The sequence below is a fragment of the Podarcis gaigeae genome (genome assembly GCF_964106915.1).
Source record: "Podarcis gaigeae genome assembly, chromosome: 14".
Lineage (NCBI taxonomy): Eukaryota > Metazoa > Chordata > Lepidosauria > Squamata > Lacertidae > Podarcis > Podarcis gaigeae.
Genome location: NC_139690.1, coordinates 25,112,442 through 25,127,722, shown reverse-complemented (window position 1 = coordinate 25,127,722; position 15,281 = coordinate 25,112,442). Strand labels below are relative to the sequence as shown.

Here is a 15,281-nt window from a genome sequence, read left to right as displayed (position 1 = left end):
CTGAGATATCTTCTTCTATCAGCTTGATCATACAGGCTGCTGGTTTTGACAGACATATGGAGAGTCAGGCCTGGCCTGTTTTGCCACCTGAGGTGAAGAGGAGTCCTCCCTGTTCCACATATAGAAACTGACTGGACTGAGAGCTGAATCTTACCTCAGCACGGGGACAACAAGTAGGGCTGGACAGACCCAATAAAAGTTTTCTCCATCAAAGTTCTGCACTGGCAGGGGACTAAGTACATACGTGCTGTTTCTGTGTGGATTTCCAAGGGACGGTTAAAAAATAGATGTTTTAGAAGCACACACTGAGGGCAGCCAAGTTTTTTATGTACAGTTCCAACTGAGAGTGATGGAACGGCCTGTCACTCCCAGAGGGATTTGCTTTACTCCATTTGAAACTTGTGGCAGCCACAATCTCCTTGTGCTAGCTGCTCCAAGCTGTGGGTGGCTGGATGGCTGAGTATTTTAGAAGGAAAGTGGGGGGGGGGAGTTACCGGCATACAAAGAGGAGAGAGCGCTGCAAGACACCTCATAAAGGTATCTGCCGGTGCTGAAACAGACTTGAATTAAGTTCTTAACCCGAGGTACCACTGTACATCAAACAGTAGCTGCCATCATCGAGGAAGCACAACCCAGTAGAAATCAGCCTGGGTCAAAGTGGTTTTGAGCGGCTGGTGTAGAAAACTGCAAAAAGAAATCAAGACCTCAGCGCAACAGGACCCCAAACTCATCGTGGCTGTCCGTGTCCTTCCCCAGACCTGACTATATGCCAGATATAACATGTGCTAGCTGTGAGTCCAGTATGACAACTGGAGGTGTGGGATTTTGGGGTGGGTGGGAAAACCACAACACACTCCCCTTCTCCGCACTTTGCCGTTTGGAAAGAAAACAGTTGACATTCCAAAGGTTCTTTCCCCCCTGTTGGGTTACCATGGTCCTGTTTTCTAGATTAGGCCTTGTTATAATACGCCTTTTGTCCCAGAGGATGCAAGGTGGGCGACTTATGCTGAGAAGGGAAACACAAACACACCCAGCCTCTTCCGCGGCCAACACATTTTAAACGTTGTTTCAACAATTTCACAATAATTTCCCAAGGAGATCAGACTTAAGGCTGGAGTGGCAGATCAGAGCCAGCTGGACGGCACTCAGGCTGTGTGGGCCACAGAGGGGCAAACTTCGCCAGAAGCCTTTAAAAGGGGGCAGATGTTGCTGGGGTGAAATGCCTAGGAGAGGGGGCAGGCTTTCTTGTGCCAGCTGTGGGGTCACTAAGCGAGCTTCCAGAACAGAATATCTGCTGAACACCCTGATTTGTTTGTGGATGACATCAGATAAAAGTGAATACTGTATTTTTCACTCTATAGGACGCACCAGACCATAGGAGAGGGAGAACAGGGGAAAAAAATTCTCCCCCTCTCTGTGCAGCGCCCCTTCAGCGAAGCGGTAGGAGAAACGGAGCCCCTTCCTTTTCTCCTCCCACTTCGCTGAAGGGGCTCTGCGCAGAGAGGGAAAACTGTGCAGCGCCTCTCCAGCGAAGCGAAGCCTGGAGAGCAAGAGGGATTGGTGTGCACCGACCCCTCTCGCTCTCCAGGCTTCAGACGGCTATCCGCAAGCCTTCGGAGCGCAGCGCAAACTCCTGCTGCACTCCGAAGACTTGCAGATAGCTGCCTGAAGCCCCTGGAGCGCAGCGGGAGGTCCTGCTGTGCTCCGGGGGCTTCGGGCTTCAGGCGGCTATCCACAAGCCTTCGGAGCATGGGGGGAGCTCTCCCTCTGCGCTTTGGAGGCTTCACGTTGCTATTGCTGAAGCCAAGGAGCCTGCATTCGCTCCATAGGACGCACACACATTTCCCCTTAATTTTTGGAGGGGGGAAGTGTGTCCTATAGAGTGAAAAATACGGTATTAACCCCACTTTCCAGTGCATTTTCCAGTCACTTTCCTTGCTACAAAAGTCCTAACTTTTGGGGGAAGTGGGATTGTTGCGCAAGACCTCCCAATCAATTATAACCACATAATCCAAATTTGCTGGTAGGTGATCCCATCTGATAATAGCAAAAGCCTGGAAGTGCCCTGAATTTCCAACCTGATAGAGCATGGTGGCTAAAGATATGAAGGCCAAGACTCATCGAGCCCCTCATTCAAATTTTGCCCCACCATGGCCTTATGGACTAGGCAAATGATCGTTGGGGGACCTCGCTTCTTAAACTGGGAGGGCTGTGCATTTATTTCTGTTCTCTGTTTCCATTCTTTAACCAGATTCTGATCCATAAGGGGACGTGCCCTCTTATGCCTTGACTCCTAACCTTGCTCAGGATGCACACATATTTGCACATATTATTTTTGCAAAGCAATTTCCTTTTCCATGTTGCATTTCTGTAGGTTAATTTCACTAACATGCATTTTTACACACATACCCGAGAACATTTGCATTTCTGTATACACTGTGTGGCTGAAGAAATGCATTGCAAAATTCAGAGAAGTGTGAATTTCAAAGGGGGCTGCGTTTTGGCTCACATACTGCTTTGGGAAGTGTGAATTGAGTAGGTTCACCTTTAAATGCAAAGAGAATGTAATTTCTCTCCCCCACCATTCCTGGTGTATTGTCCCCTTCCTTGCCTATCCAATGTAGCTATGTGGGATAAAAGCTCCCTCCCTCCCTCCCTCCCTCCCTCCCTCCCTCTCTCCCTCCCTCCCTCTCTCTCTCTTCTCCACCCCCACTATTTTCAGTATTTTGTTGAAAAGTCGCTCTCCAACACCACATGCCCAGGGAAAAATCTGTCTCATGCTGGATCCTACGCAGAATGTCTAGTCCAGGGGACGTTGTGCTATGTGAGTAAATATCAATAACCATTAAGTCATTTCCTTGGGACTGGAAGGAAATGAGTGCAAGAGGTACACCAGGTTCTCAGAAGGAGCCAGAAAGGTCAGGGGTTTTAAAAACATACTTGCCAAGGGCTTATTTTTTTATTTTCTTAATCGTTAAAAGCACCATTAGCGTGTGGTCTAAGGCTTGAAAGCCACCAGGCAACTTCAATAAAACTGAGTTTTGCAGGCAAGATCACACTAGCCAGTGTAGATTAATGCCAATAAAGCAAAGAAGCACCCACAAAAGCTGATGCCATAATCAATTTGCTAGTCCTTAAGATGGCACAAGACTCTGTTGTTTTTGCCGCAGCAGATGAACACTGCAAATCTTCTGCAATGCACGTTAATGATGTCCTTTATTTTGATGCAGCCAGAATCACATTCTGTACCAGTTAGAAATGACGTCATTGGGAACTTGGTGTCCCCCAGATATTGCTGGTCAATAACTCCTGCAACTGGCTGGCCACATGTGGAGGACCACAGGCTCTCCATCCCTGAGTAAGTTCAACTACACGGATATAACCACAAGCTGACACTAATAGCCAGCAAAAGCCACAGATAACAAATAATAACTTTTTCTCTGGTGCCCAGATGACTTATTCCAAAGGGGAGCCCATCCCACAGATTGGGTGCCACCACTGGGAAGTCTCTGCTCCTGGTCATCACAAGATGGGCTTTTGTAGGCTGCAGCATAGAAGATCTTACTGACTAAGCAGGCTGGCCTCTATGGGAGAAAGTGTCCCCCCAGATAACCCGACTCCAAGCTACATTGTGTTTTTAAATATTTTTTTCTGATTTTTGGATTTAAATGCAAGTCATTAAACGAAAATGTGTTTCCAGTGCTCTGAACGCTGACCTAACTGTATATTTTTTTTTGAAGTCAGGGTGTTAAACTGGTTGTAAATTTTAGTGGAAAGAAAGCTAGGTCAACAGGCAGCGCTTTGGAAAATCTCAGAGTTGCCCATTTCTCTCCCTGGAGGCCTGTCAATATCTGAAATACCCAAGAAATGCAATAACTTGAGCTGCTCTGACACCAGCCCTTTCTCAACCTGGTGCCCTCCAGATGTTTTGGATTATAACTCCCAGACACCAGGAGCACACCAAGTTGGCAAATATTGGAAGCTCTTTTCAACCCAGTTGGGTTTCAAAAAAATTCAGTTTTCTTGTCCTTAATTGCCACCATTCCTGATGTAGAGAAGCATGAAGCACTTATTTTAAAAAATGAAGGTGGTGGGTGATAGGGAGTTCAACTCTGTATGCTTCTAGACCAGCGGTTCTCAACCTGTGGGTCCCCAGATGTTGTTGGACTACAACTCCCAACATCCCTGAGCTCTGGCCTTGCTAGCTAGGGGTGATGGGAGTTGTAGTTCAACAACATCTGGGGACCCACAGGTTGAGAAAGGCTGTTCTAGACTGTTGCCATTTTGGGGGGATAGGAGGCAATCACATGCCAGCAAATTCAGGATGTGCAGTTGATGGGGGACTCTTAGGGAACAAGCCCACTTCCCCCCAAAACTGGATTTCTTGCAGGAAGGAAAGTGACAAGAAAATGCAGCAGAAAGTGTGGAATAACAATTGCTTTGACACAGCAAAGCGTCTGTAACGTACATTTAAAACAACATCATGCCACTTTAAGTAGTCATGGCTTCCCCCAAAGAATGTAGAGAACTGTACTTTGTTAAGGGTGCTGTGAGCTGTTAGGGGACCCCTGTTTCCCTCACAGAACAGCAATTCCCAGAGTTCCCTGTGAAGAGGGATTGATTGTTAAGCCACTATGAGATTTGTAGCTCTGTGAGGTGAATTAGGGGGCTACCTAACAACCCTCAGGACTCACAGGGAAGGAGCTCAGGGGCTTTGTGGGCACCAGGAGAAGAACTCAAGGGCTTCATTGTGCCCATGGGCACCATGTTGGTAACTCCTATGCTCTCTGGTTTATAGTGGTTGTTTCTTAAAAACGAAAAAAGATCCTGGTTCATGGCCCCAAAACGTAACAGAGTCTGTCCATCAATACATCCAAAGGCTAGCAAAACCAGTGCCAAAAGATGATTGTAATACTTTTCCAGAATTACTTCCAAGATTTCCAACAAGAGAGGGAAAGATATCAATAGATAAGCTCTTTTGGAGTGTTCAGTTTTGTCTGCTGAGTGTGAATTTGCAAGAGAAAGAGGCTTTGGGGAAATGGTTCATTGTTTTCCAGTGAAAAGAGCTGGAAAAATAAAGCTTTAAAGTAAATCAATCTGTTTGCAGCTGCATTGGCTCAGCAGAATTCTCTGTTTTAAAAAAATAAAAATAAATCAAAGTATTAACAAGCAGCCCCCATATGTACCAGAAATGCCAGCCCAACATGAGTAACTGCCTGGAGGCACATCTTCATGCATTGAGTACAGATGCTTGCAAAGGGTCACCTACACATGAACAACTGTTTCCACATAGGTACTCTGTGCAGTTGGGACCACAGGTGTCCACTGGGTGGGGCTGGCACAGAACCTGACACTGGGGCAGGAGGTGGAGGTGCAGCCTTGCTCCAGCTGCCCCATGGATTTGCCCAGGCATGGAGAACATTTCTGAACAGAGCTACACCTGCACTCCAAAACAGTAGACCGCAGCATCAGGTGTGCTTCTTTCCGCTCTGATCCTGAGCACTGAAAGGAGAGCATTGCAAGCTTATTCTGGGTTAGAGGAGTCCTTGCAAGTACACACTCAGCTGTGCTAATGCTTTGGAGACACCTGACTTTCAGTGAGTTGCATACAGAACAATACACCTCCAAATACCAGTTGTTTGGAGAGAGCTGCTGCTGCACCCAAGTTCCGCTTGCAGACTTCCCAAGCGTATCTGGCTGGCCGTTGTGCTAACAGGATGCTGTAACTAGGGATGCAGGTGGCACTGTGGTTTAAACCACTGAGCTTCTTGGGCTTGCGGATCGGAAAGTAGTTCGAATCCCCGCCACAAGGTGAGTTCCTGTTGCTCTGTCCCAGCTCCTGCCAGCCTAGCAATTCGAAAGCATGCCAGTGCAAGTAGATAAATAGGTACCACTGCGGCAGGAAGGTAAATGGCATTTCTGTGTGCTCTGGCTTCCGTCATGGTGTTCCGTTGCACCAGAAGCAGTTTAGTCATGCTGGCCACATGACTCGGAAAGCTGTCTGTGGACGGACACTGGCTCCCTCAGCCTGAAAGTGAGATGAGTGCCGCAACCCCATAGTCGCCTTTGACTAGACTTAACTGTTCAGGGGTCCTTTAACTAACAGGATGCTGGACTAGGTGGGCCATTGGCCTGATCCAGCAGATCTCACCATACGTTATTATATTCCAACTCAGTTCTGTTTTATAGAGCACCAGCAGAGGTATAATGGTCTGGGGTGCAGGGAGTCAAAGGCCCATTACTTTTTTTTCATCCTTGTCTCATTACTTTTTTTTCATCCTTGTCTCCAGCATCCTAGAGCTGCCTGACAGCAGCATGAGAGGGGAACCTTTTAGCCACTGAGAAGACATCTTCTCACCCTCCATGTTGACTGGAGCCACTCACCGCGAAAGGAGGTGAGTCAGCAACTGAGGACTGGCTCCAAGGGTCACTCTGGAGAAAGAGCGTGGGAAGATCTTTGAGGAGGCATTGCTCCATATATTCGAAAAGCTAAGCATTCAGGAACACTGAAAACACAAGGTGCTTCAGTTTCAAGGGAATGGTGCACAAGTTTTATCATGTACAATGGAACTTGAAGGAAAACACAACAGAAATAATTCTGGAAGAAGATCCTGCAGCACTGAAAATCATTTGCCCGTGTAAAAATGCATTGCAACAATCAGTGCAAATCAGTGCAAATCTCCAAATAAATGAAGGGAAAAGGCAACACATGGAGATTTGCACTGATTGTTGCATACATTGTTATTGTTATTGTTATTCTTATTAAATCTTAGAAGGGGGCATGGCTGTGAGAGGATGTAGAAGGGATCATGCATATCTAAATTTTCCAGCACACTACTAAGCGCTAGTCCTTACTAACCTGAGTTGTGGTGAACAAGGTGCACTGTAAACTCAAACCCCCATTTTAAAAGTGTGCAAGCTTATCCATTTGTAAAACACGGGCTTGGAGCTTTCTCATTTGTACTCAGGTTTCTTGCCTTGAGACAAGTTGCCCACATTTTCTCACTGGATTCCCAGCAGTGAAATGTGTCTTTATGAGGATGGCAGGCTTTTGCTGTCGAAAAAACAGATTTCCAATAGGCAAAATAGTTTGCTCGGATTTATGATTTCCTGGCTGGCACAACTCAGCTCCACCCCCCTTCCTTGCTAAGCCACCTGTTTCAAGCCTGGCTTTAACTGCAGAGAGCTGGGAATCTGCACTTGACGTCTGAGTGATTCACCCAACATTAAAAAAACACTGGGATTGAGCAGGCATGAGATTCTACAAAAAGACTGATGCAAGGAAGGAAAGAAGAGAAATCACAGCAGGCTCTGAAAAGGAAGCTACACCACCCTGAGCTCCTTGCCAGAAAAACCATTCAGATAACAAATGAATGAAGCTGAGTTACTAAGAAGATTGAATCAAGTACTTTGTAAGGTAGCCTTGACCCAGTCTGCTAGTGTGTCAGTTTGCTGCCCCCGTTTCATTGGGCTGTTAGAAAGTTATTAAAGTCATTATTTATTTTGTATAACTTATATACCACTTAATATCATAAAATTTGAATGTTGTTTTTTTAAAAAAAGAGTAATTCCTGTTTTATTCTGTTTTTATTAGTGTTTGTTTGCTGCCTTGAGTCTCCTTGGAGAAATGATAGAATTTTCAAAATTAAATAAAATATCCTGTGTTCCAGAAATCAACTTGATGGTGGTGGTCATGAAGCCTGTCTTTCAGACATTCACCTTGAATGAAAACAACTCTGGGGTATCTTACCCTGGGGTATGTCCAGGCTATCACACTTCTGCAGAAAGAACAGCGAATGGAAAACTATGGTGATATCATATAACCTCTGTGCACATTTCGCAAAGGCAAATTATTTATGTTTTAAAAAATGACCACACCACCGTTTAATATAATAAATTTCTCTTAAGTGGTTTGCGTAAATGCAATAAAAGCACAATGATATCATTTGATGCAGCTTCCTAAAAGCTAGATAAAAATACAGCAAAACAGTATAGCACAGATAAAACTGAGGTGTCCAAAAGGAAGTGTTAACTATTAAGAGTCAACATCCAGGAAAGATGAACAAACACATAGGGACCTTTCCAAGGCAGTAGTAAGTTAAAGTCACTTAGTGTGACCAACCTACTCCAGTGGAATATTGTAGTGCAAGAGGATGCACAAGCAGGTTGTGTTTGTTTCACAATGGGTTGTGCAACACAGTGGAAGCTGGATTGGATTCCTGTGTTGTGCAACATGAAAACTAACCCGGCTTCTAGCACAAAAGCCCTGGCGGTAGCAGGCAGAGAACTCTGAATAAGCTCCATACATTTTAAAGAGGTGAGACTCTTGAGAGTCCCATGGACTGCAAGAATATCAAACCTATCCAATCTTAAGGAAATCAGCCCTGAGTGCTCACTGGAAAGACAGATCCTGAAGCTGAGGATCCAGTACTTTGGCCACCTCATGAGAAGAGAAGACTCCCTGGAAAAGACCCTGAGGTTGGGAAAGATTGAGGGCACAAGGAGAAGGGGACGACAGAGGATGAGATGGTTGGACAGTGTTCTTGAAGCTACGAACGTGAGTTTGACCAAACTGTGGGAGGCAGTGGAAGACAGGAGTGCCTGGCGTGCTCTGGTCCATGGGGTCATGAAGAGTCAGACACGACTAAACAACAACAACAATTTTAAAGAGGTGTTTCAAGGTCATTAGTCCATCACTGAGATGGTTCCCTTCTGCACTGTCCCCAAGTGACAATCCGCTGGTTGTGGAACGGCCATCTCTGCAGGAGATCTTTAAATCTGGCTTGGTTTCTATACTGGGGGAGGTGGTCTGCCAATCAGGACGTTTGCTCAAGACAAACCTCATCTGGAAGGGACCCCAGTTTCCCAAGGAAGAACTTGGTGCACTTGACAACAACAGAAGCAGAAGGAACTGGATGAATGTAAATAGAGAGAGTCAGACCAAAAGAGAGGGATTCTCCTGGGAGCTTAACATAGGCAGTGTCTTTTGTATGTAAAAGATGTTTCAAAACAAGCAGGACCAAGTAAGCAAGTGAAACTAGCATTAATATTTGTTGACATTATTATTTTTCAGCGGGGTCAGTGCTGAGCAAATGGAACATCTTACTAGGAAGTCTCAGTGGCTGTCAAAGAGGGCTTTCCCAACAGCCAAAGTTAACAACCCGTTTAAGGGGGTCACTAAATTATGGGCGGTTAGCTGTCCAAACAGACATCCATAATCCCTAATGACTGGCTATGTTGGCTAGGGTTGATGGGAGTTAGAATCCAAAACATCTGTAGAACATCTGATTGATTTCTCTTGCAAATAAGCTGTCATTAGCGGACATGGTGGTATGTTGTAGGTTTTGCATTTGGAATAAAAAGTTTAAGATAAGATAGAATCCCATGCCTCCCTTTGAAGAGTGAAAAGAGGATACAACATTCTGGTTTCCATCCCCTGCCACCAAGCCTCACATCCATTGATACGTTTCCCAGCTGGGCTATATGCATCGGGCAGATGTCAGCTCCCAGACACACAACAATCTGAAAACACACTTCCCACCCCCATGCCGCCGGGATTTCAAGATGATAAAGGGTCTGGAAGCCAAGCATTATGAGGAGCAGTTGAGCGAGTTGGGTATGTTCAGGCTGGATAAGATGAGAGGAGATAGGATAGTCATCTTCAAATATCTAATGGGCTGTTCCATGGAATATGCAGCAAACTTGTTTTCTCCTGCTCCAGAGGGTAGGACCTGAACCAATGGATTTAAATGTCAAGAAACGAGATTCTGACTAAACCTTAGGAAGAACTTTCTTTGTCATCTGGGTGACAATACCAAACGGAAGTCTCATTATGCTGTCTGATTCCAGATCTCTTTAGCTACACCTCCGTGGCTATGAGCCAAAGGGGATTTAGATATGAAACATTTTGAAAAAACTGAAATCAGGAATGCAAAGAGGTCTCTGCAAAAAAAAAAGCAAAAGCAAAAAGGGCTTTGATCTGACACTGAGCACAATTAATTTCCCTCTCCCGTCTTCCCCCAAGTTCAGAACAATTTAAAAGTCATTATTTTTTCTATGTCTGTAAAATGGGCCCCATTTGTCTGAGCTTTGGGGAACTTGACAGGTTTGAAGTGCTGTGAGAAAAATGCATGCAAATTTCATGCCATTCAGACTGAAAATGCTGAAGTGTGTCTTCCATTAAATCTAATGGAAAGTTCATTAGAGGTTACCCCTTATATAAATGCCTCTCAAAATGAACACCCTTTGTCCAATCTCTCTGACATTTGGCAGATATGATGCCCTGAGGGAGTAGTGCAATCTCTGCAAGTATGGTGCCAATCTAAAATCTGAAGTTTTAGGTAGGAGAAAATAGACCCAGCTATAGGTCTATTTGCATCTTTCTTTGACTAGATCCTGTGTTCTCATGAACATCAAACCACCTTTCATACAGGTACCTGTAAGTGCTGTGCAGGACTTTACACACCTGCAAGACAACAGCTCCAGAATTAACTCTGGGGCTAGTTTTCCTGTCATTCACTGCATGGGAGGAGAGAGCCCAAGAGGCAGAGATGAATCAGGCTGATGAAGAGTCACAGGTGTTTCTCCCTCCTGCTGTGAAAAGTCCCGCTTCCCAATTGTGTCCCAGAACCAGAAGAGGCATGAAAAGAGTGGAGGGGAGGTTGGCTTCATGCAGGTGCAGTCTCCGATTGCTTGAGGAAAACCCTGGAGTGGCAGGAACTGTGGGGAGGTGGGGACTTTCAGATTCAGCAACTGATCCATGGGGCAAGACTTACTGAGGATGAGCTGCTGTGCTCATTAGGCTAAACACTCCATCAAGCCTGTGCAAATCGTGTTTTTGCTAACAGTTAAGTCCAGCTTGAAAGGTGTGGTTGCTGCTGGCTTGCTCCTGTCAGTGGCAGTGGATGTGGTTCTAGGATGTGGCTGTAGCTCAGTGGCAGAGTGCCTGTTTCGTATGCTAAAGGTCACAGGTTCGATTCCCAATGGCATCTCCAGAAACAGCTGGGAAAGAGACTGAGTCAGTATAGACAATATTGAGATAGATGGGCCTATTATTCCAACGAAAGAAGAATGGCAGACAAAATTAATGGACTATGCAGAATTGGACAAAATGACGGGAAGGATTCAAAACCTGTGGGACCAGAGATTTACAGAAGATTGGAAGAAGTATATGAATTATTTGAAGAGCAACTGTAATCAACAAATTATGCTAGTAGGACTACAAGAAGTTTTGTAAGGAGAAATATACAAAGTGTTACAAAGTAGAAAAAGATAGAGATATTGGTCATGAGTTTGAAATGTAATAGGGAAGATAAGAAATGCACACTGAGAGATTAGATTGGAAAATTTTCAGACAGGACTGATGGAAGTCAAAAATTTGAATAAGATGTAAAAGTATGTTTAATTAATGTTGAAAGTGATATGTTAAAAAAAACCCTAATAAAAATTATATTAAAAAAGAGAGAGAGAGATAGACGGGCCAATTGTCTGATTCAGTGTAGGACAGCTTCCTGTTTTCCTATAGTGACTGGCAGTGGCTCTTCATGATTTCAGGCAGGGGGCCTTCCCAGCCCTACTTGCGGATGCCATTGGGGATTGAACCCGAAACCTTCTGCACACACAGCAGATGCTCTGCCGCTGAGCTACAAGCCTTCCCCAAACACAGTAGGACCTGGCTCTCCATGATGCTTAGGCGCCCACAGCCCCATCTCTGTATCCCGGCCAGAGAAGGAGGAGCCATCCTTTCTGACCATGGTGTGACTCACGCCGCCACCTCTTCCAAAGCAGAAAATCAGCCACAGGCTGGTTTTGGATCGGGTGTGTCAAAACCTGGGACCTTCTGGCACACAGCACTCCTCAAGTAATCAGATTTCATTTCGCTAATAATCTCTGCGCCCCTCACATGCAACAACAGCCTGGGCGCCTTCCATAGCTGAGCAAAGCAGCCTTAATTCAATTTTGCTCGGGAAGAAATGTTCTCTTCGCAGGGCCAAGTGCTCGTCATGCGCACTTCCGCATGACAGAACTGTTTATGTTCAGGTTGCAGCCCCATTGGCGCAACCTATTATTTCATGTGGAGCAAAAAGAGAGAGAGAGAAGGAGCAATATACCAGCCAAATGGGTAGGAAACAAGCCTGCCACAGCTGGCTTCTGTGGATCTGGCCTTAACGTGGATTTAAAACACAGGAAGCCGCAGGTGGGGCATTTCGGAATCTGGAGATGAAAAGCATCCAGGACAGTTGCAGAACCTTTTCCAGTTTGAGGGCCACATTCCTTTCTTGACAGCCTTCTGAGGGCCACCCACTGGTGATGGGTGGGACCAGAGGCAAAGGATGGGCAGTGTAACAAACACAAATTCTGACTTTTTGTCGAAAGGTAACATTTTACCAAAACACAGCCATCCTTTTTGAAATCCACACTTCTTGACTTTGGCAATACACTCCTCCAGCCAAATAATGTGTACAGTGGTACCTCAGGTTACATACGCTTCAGGTTACAGACTCCGCTAACCCAGAAATAGTGCTTCAGGTTAAGAACTTTGCTTCAGGATGAGAACAGAAATCGTGCTCCGGCGGCGCGGGAGCAGCAGGAGGCCCCATTAGCTAAAGTGGTGCTTCAGGTTAAGAACAGTTTCAGGTTAAGAATGGACCTCTGGAATGAATTAAGTACTTAACCAGAGGTAAAGGTAAAGGTACCCCTGCCCGTACGGGCCAGTCTTGACAGACTCTGGGGTTGTGCGCCCATCTCACTCAAGAGGCCAGGGGCCAGCGCTGTCCGGAGACACTTCCGGGTCACGTGGCCAGCGTGACAAAGCTGCATCTGGCGAGCCAGAGCCGCACACGGAAACGCCGTTTACCTTCCCGCTGGTAAGCGGTCCCTATTTATCTACTTGCACCTGGAGGTGCTTTCGAACTGCTAGGTTGGCAGGCGCTGGGACCGAGCAGCGGGAGCCCACCACGCAGCAGGGATTCGAACCGCCGACCTTTCGATCGGCAAGTCCTAGGCGCTGAGGCTTTACCCCACAGCGCCACCTGCGTCCCTAACCAGAGGTACCACTGTATAAAAATGCATATGCCAGAGTGACGTGTGCCTAAAAATGAAAAAAATAATAATAATGAAATAAGCATACAAACATATTGGGGAAAGTGCTTTGCAAAAATGTGTTTATCAGTAAAAATTGCATACCAATATATGGGTATTAAAGGAAAAAATCACAATTCTGATAAACTTTCACAAAGACTTAAAAAGAAAACAACCGCAAACTTATCTGGAAACGTGGAGAGCTGAACTTAAGAAGAGAATTGTGGGCCATGTTCACACCAAACAGTGAATGCATATTCTTCCCCAAAGAATCCTGGAAGCTATAGTTTGTAAGTGCTCTCTGATGGTGTCCCCCATGTGCATTAAATGTGCTTTAAATGTCTGGTGTGGGTGTGACCTGAGAAAGAAACTGAAATTGACAGATCCGCCCATTCTTTAGTGGAATTCAAAATGTTTGAGACGCAGAGCCTGAGCAGAACACATCTGCCTTTGCTATTGCTTAGAGGCACTTTTTAGTAAGACAGTTGTATAAAATACATTTGTCTTCTTGTAATTTCCTGTGCATGGGCCAGTAAACAAACTGCTCTCCGGCAACAAGAGTCCACTGTAATGCAAAGGAGGCGAAAACAATCTCCCCCCGCCACCTTTTATGTTATTGCAGTAACCTTTAGTGATCTCATCTGTTTTTGTTCTTTTACTGTGCAAACATAAATCGAACCCGGTGCAATCAGAGGCCGGTTATTTATTTCAGTGACAACTTTGCAAACATTTCTCTCTCTTTCCCTTGGCCCCATTGCACAGCAGAGCTGGAAGGCCCTAGACAGGGGTAGCCCTGAATCCTACAAGCCTTCCAAACTCCTGTTTTCAACCTTCTGCTCAAATTCAGATGCGTACCTGGAAAATCTGAGGGTGTTAAGGGAGAGGTAGTACCTCTGGTGGGCGACACATCATGCACTTTCTGGGGTAGTTTGTCTACCTTTGGTCTTCACCCAGCACTGAGCTCTCACCTGTGGCTCCTAGAAGCCGGCAAAAAAACAACAAACAAACCTATGGTCACGTAAAGCATCCTCAATAAACACACGAGACATAACCGGCTGTGTTCTTAGATAAATAAGGTATACTATCACTGTATCAAATGGAATGGACACCATTACATGGATGGAGCTTATGCACGAACTGACTAGAGAATGATCTGATCCACTGGGTCTTCTGCTTTGTTCGTTTGTTGAACTTCATGAGTTACTTCTGTTGAAATTTGATACAATGAATAGTACAGTGGTACCTCAGGTTATATACGCTTCAGCTTACATACGCTTCAGCTTACAGACTCTGCTAACCCAGAAATAGTAACTTGGGTTAAGAACTTTGCTTCAGGATGAGAACAGAAATCGTGCTCCAGCAGCGTGGCAGCAGCAGGAGGCCCCATTAGCTAAAGTGGTGCTTCAGGTTAAGAACAGTTTCAGGTTAAGAACGGGCCTCTGGAACGAATTAAGTATGTAACCGGAGGTACCACTGTATACCTTATTTATCTAAGAACACAGACGGTTACGTCTCTTGTGTTTATCCTAGAAGCTGGCAGCATGCGACAGCGACCACGCCCTGGGAATGGCTTCAACTGGCCAGCTAAATTAGGTGAGGGTAGCCGATGGGTCTCGAATCCTCAGTGAGTTAGGGACTTCCCATGCATGTGAAGACAAGCTCTGGCAGATTGAGCAGACAAGACTAATAGTGGGTCCAACATTCAAGAAGGCAGTTTCTGCACTTGCTGTAGATCAGGGGTTGTCAACCTGGTCCCTATCGCCCACTAGTGGGTGTTTCAGGATTCTAGGTGGGCGGTAGGGGGTTCTATGGCACAAGTTGAATCCTCCTTCCATCAAGCACTGGTGGGAGTTAAGGAAATTTACCATCAAGAAAGATGCATTAGTGGGTGGTAGGTATAAAAAGCTTGGCTGCCCCTGCTGTAGATGGAAGTGAGGGGCAGATGGGGTGTGTCAACCTGGGAAGGTAGCCCATCTAGGAGAAGGAGAACTCTGGTTCTAAATCTCCACTGCCTTGTAGGATATCTTCAGGAGAAGAAAAGTCTAAGGAGTAAACCCTACACAAATCTGGAGTAGAGTCCCTAAGATGTTTGGCTGGCGCCTTGTTTGCCTCCTTCCGGCAACTCCTGCAGACAAGCTGGTGCCAAACATATTGCTCTGCTTTCCTTTGGACCACACCAGCAAAGCCCAGAGGGGGGTCGT

The 15,281-nt window shown here is 45.7% G+C and overlaps 1 long non-coding RNA gene across 1 annotated transcript in view; it reads left to right on the top strand.

Annotated features, from left to right (window-relative positions):
- LOC310831985 overlaps positions 1–15,281 on the top strand; it is a 372,207-nt gene that overhangs the window by 269,407 nt on the left and 87,519 nt on the right. The window lies entirely within an intron of this gene.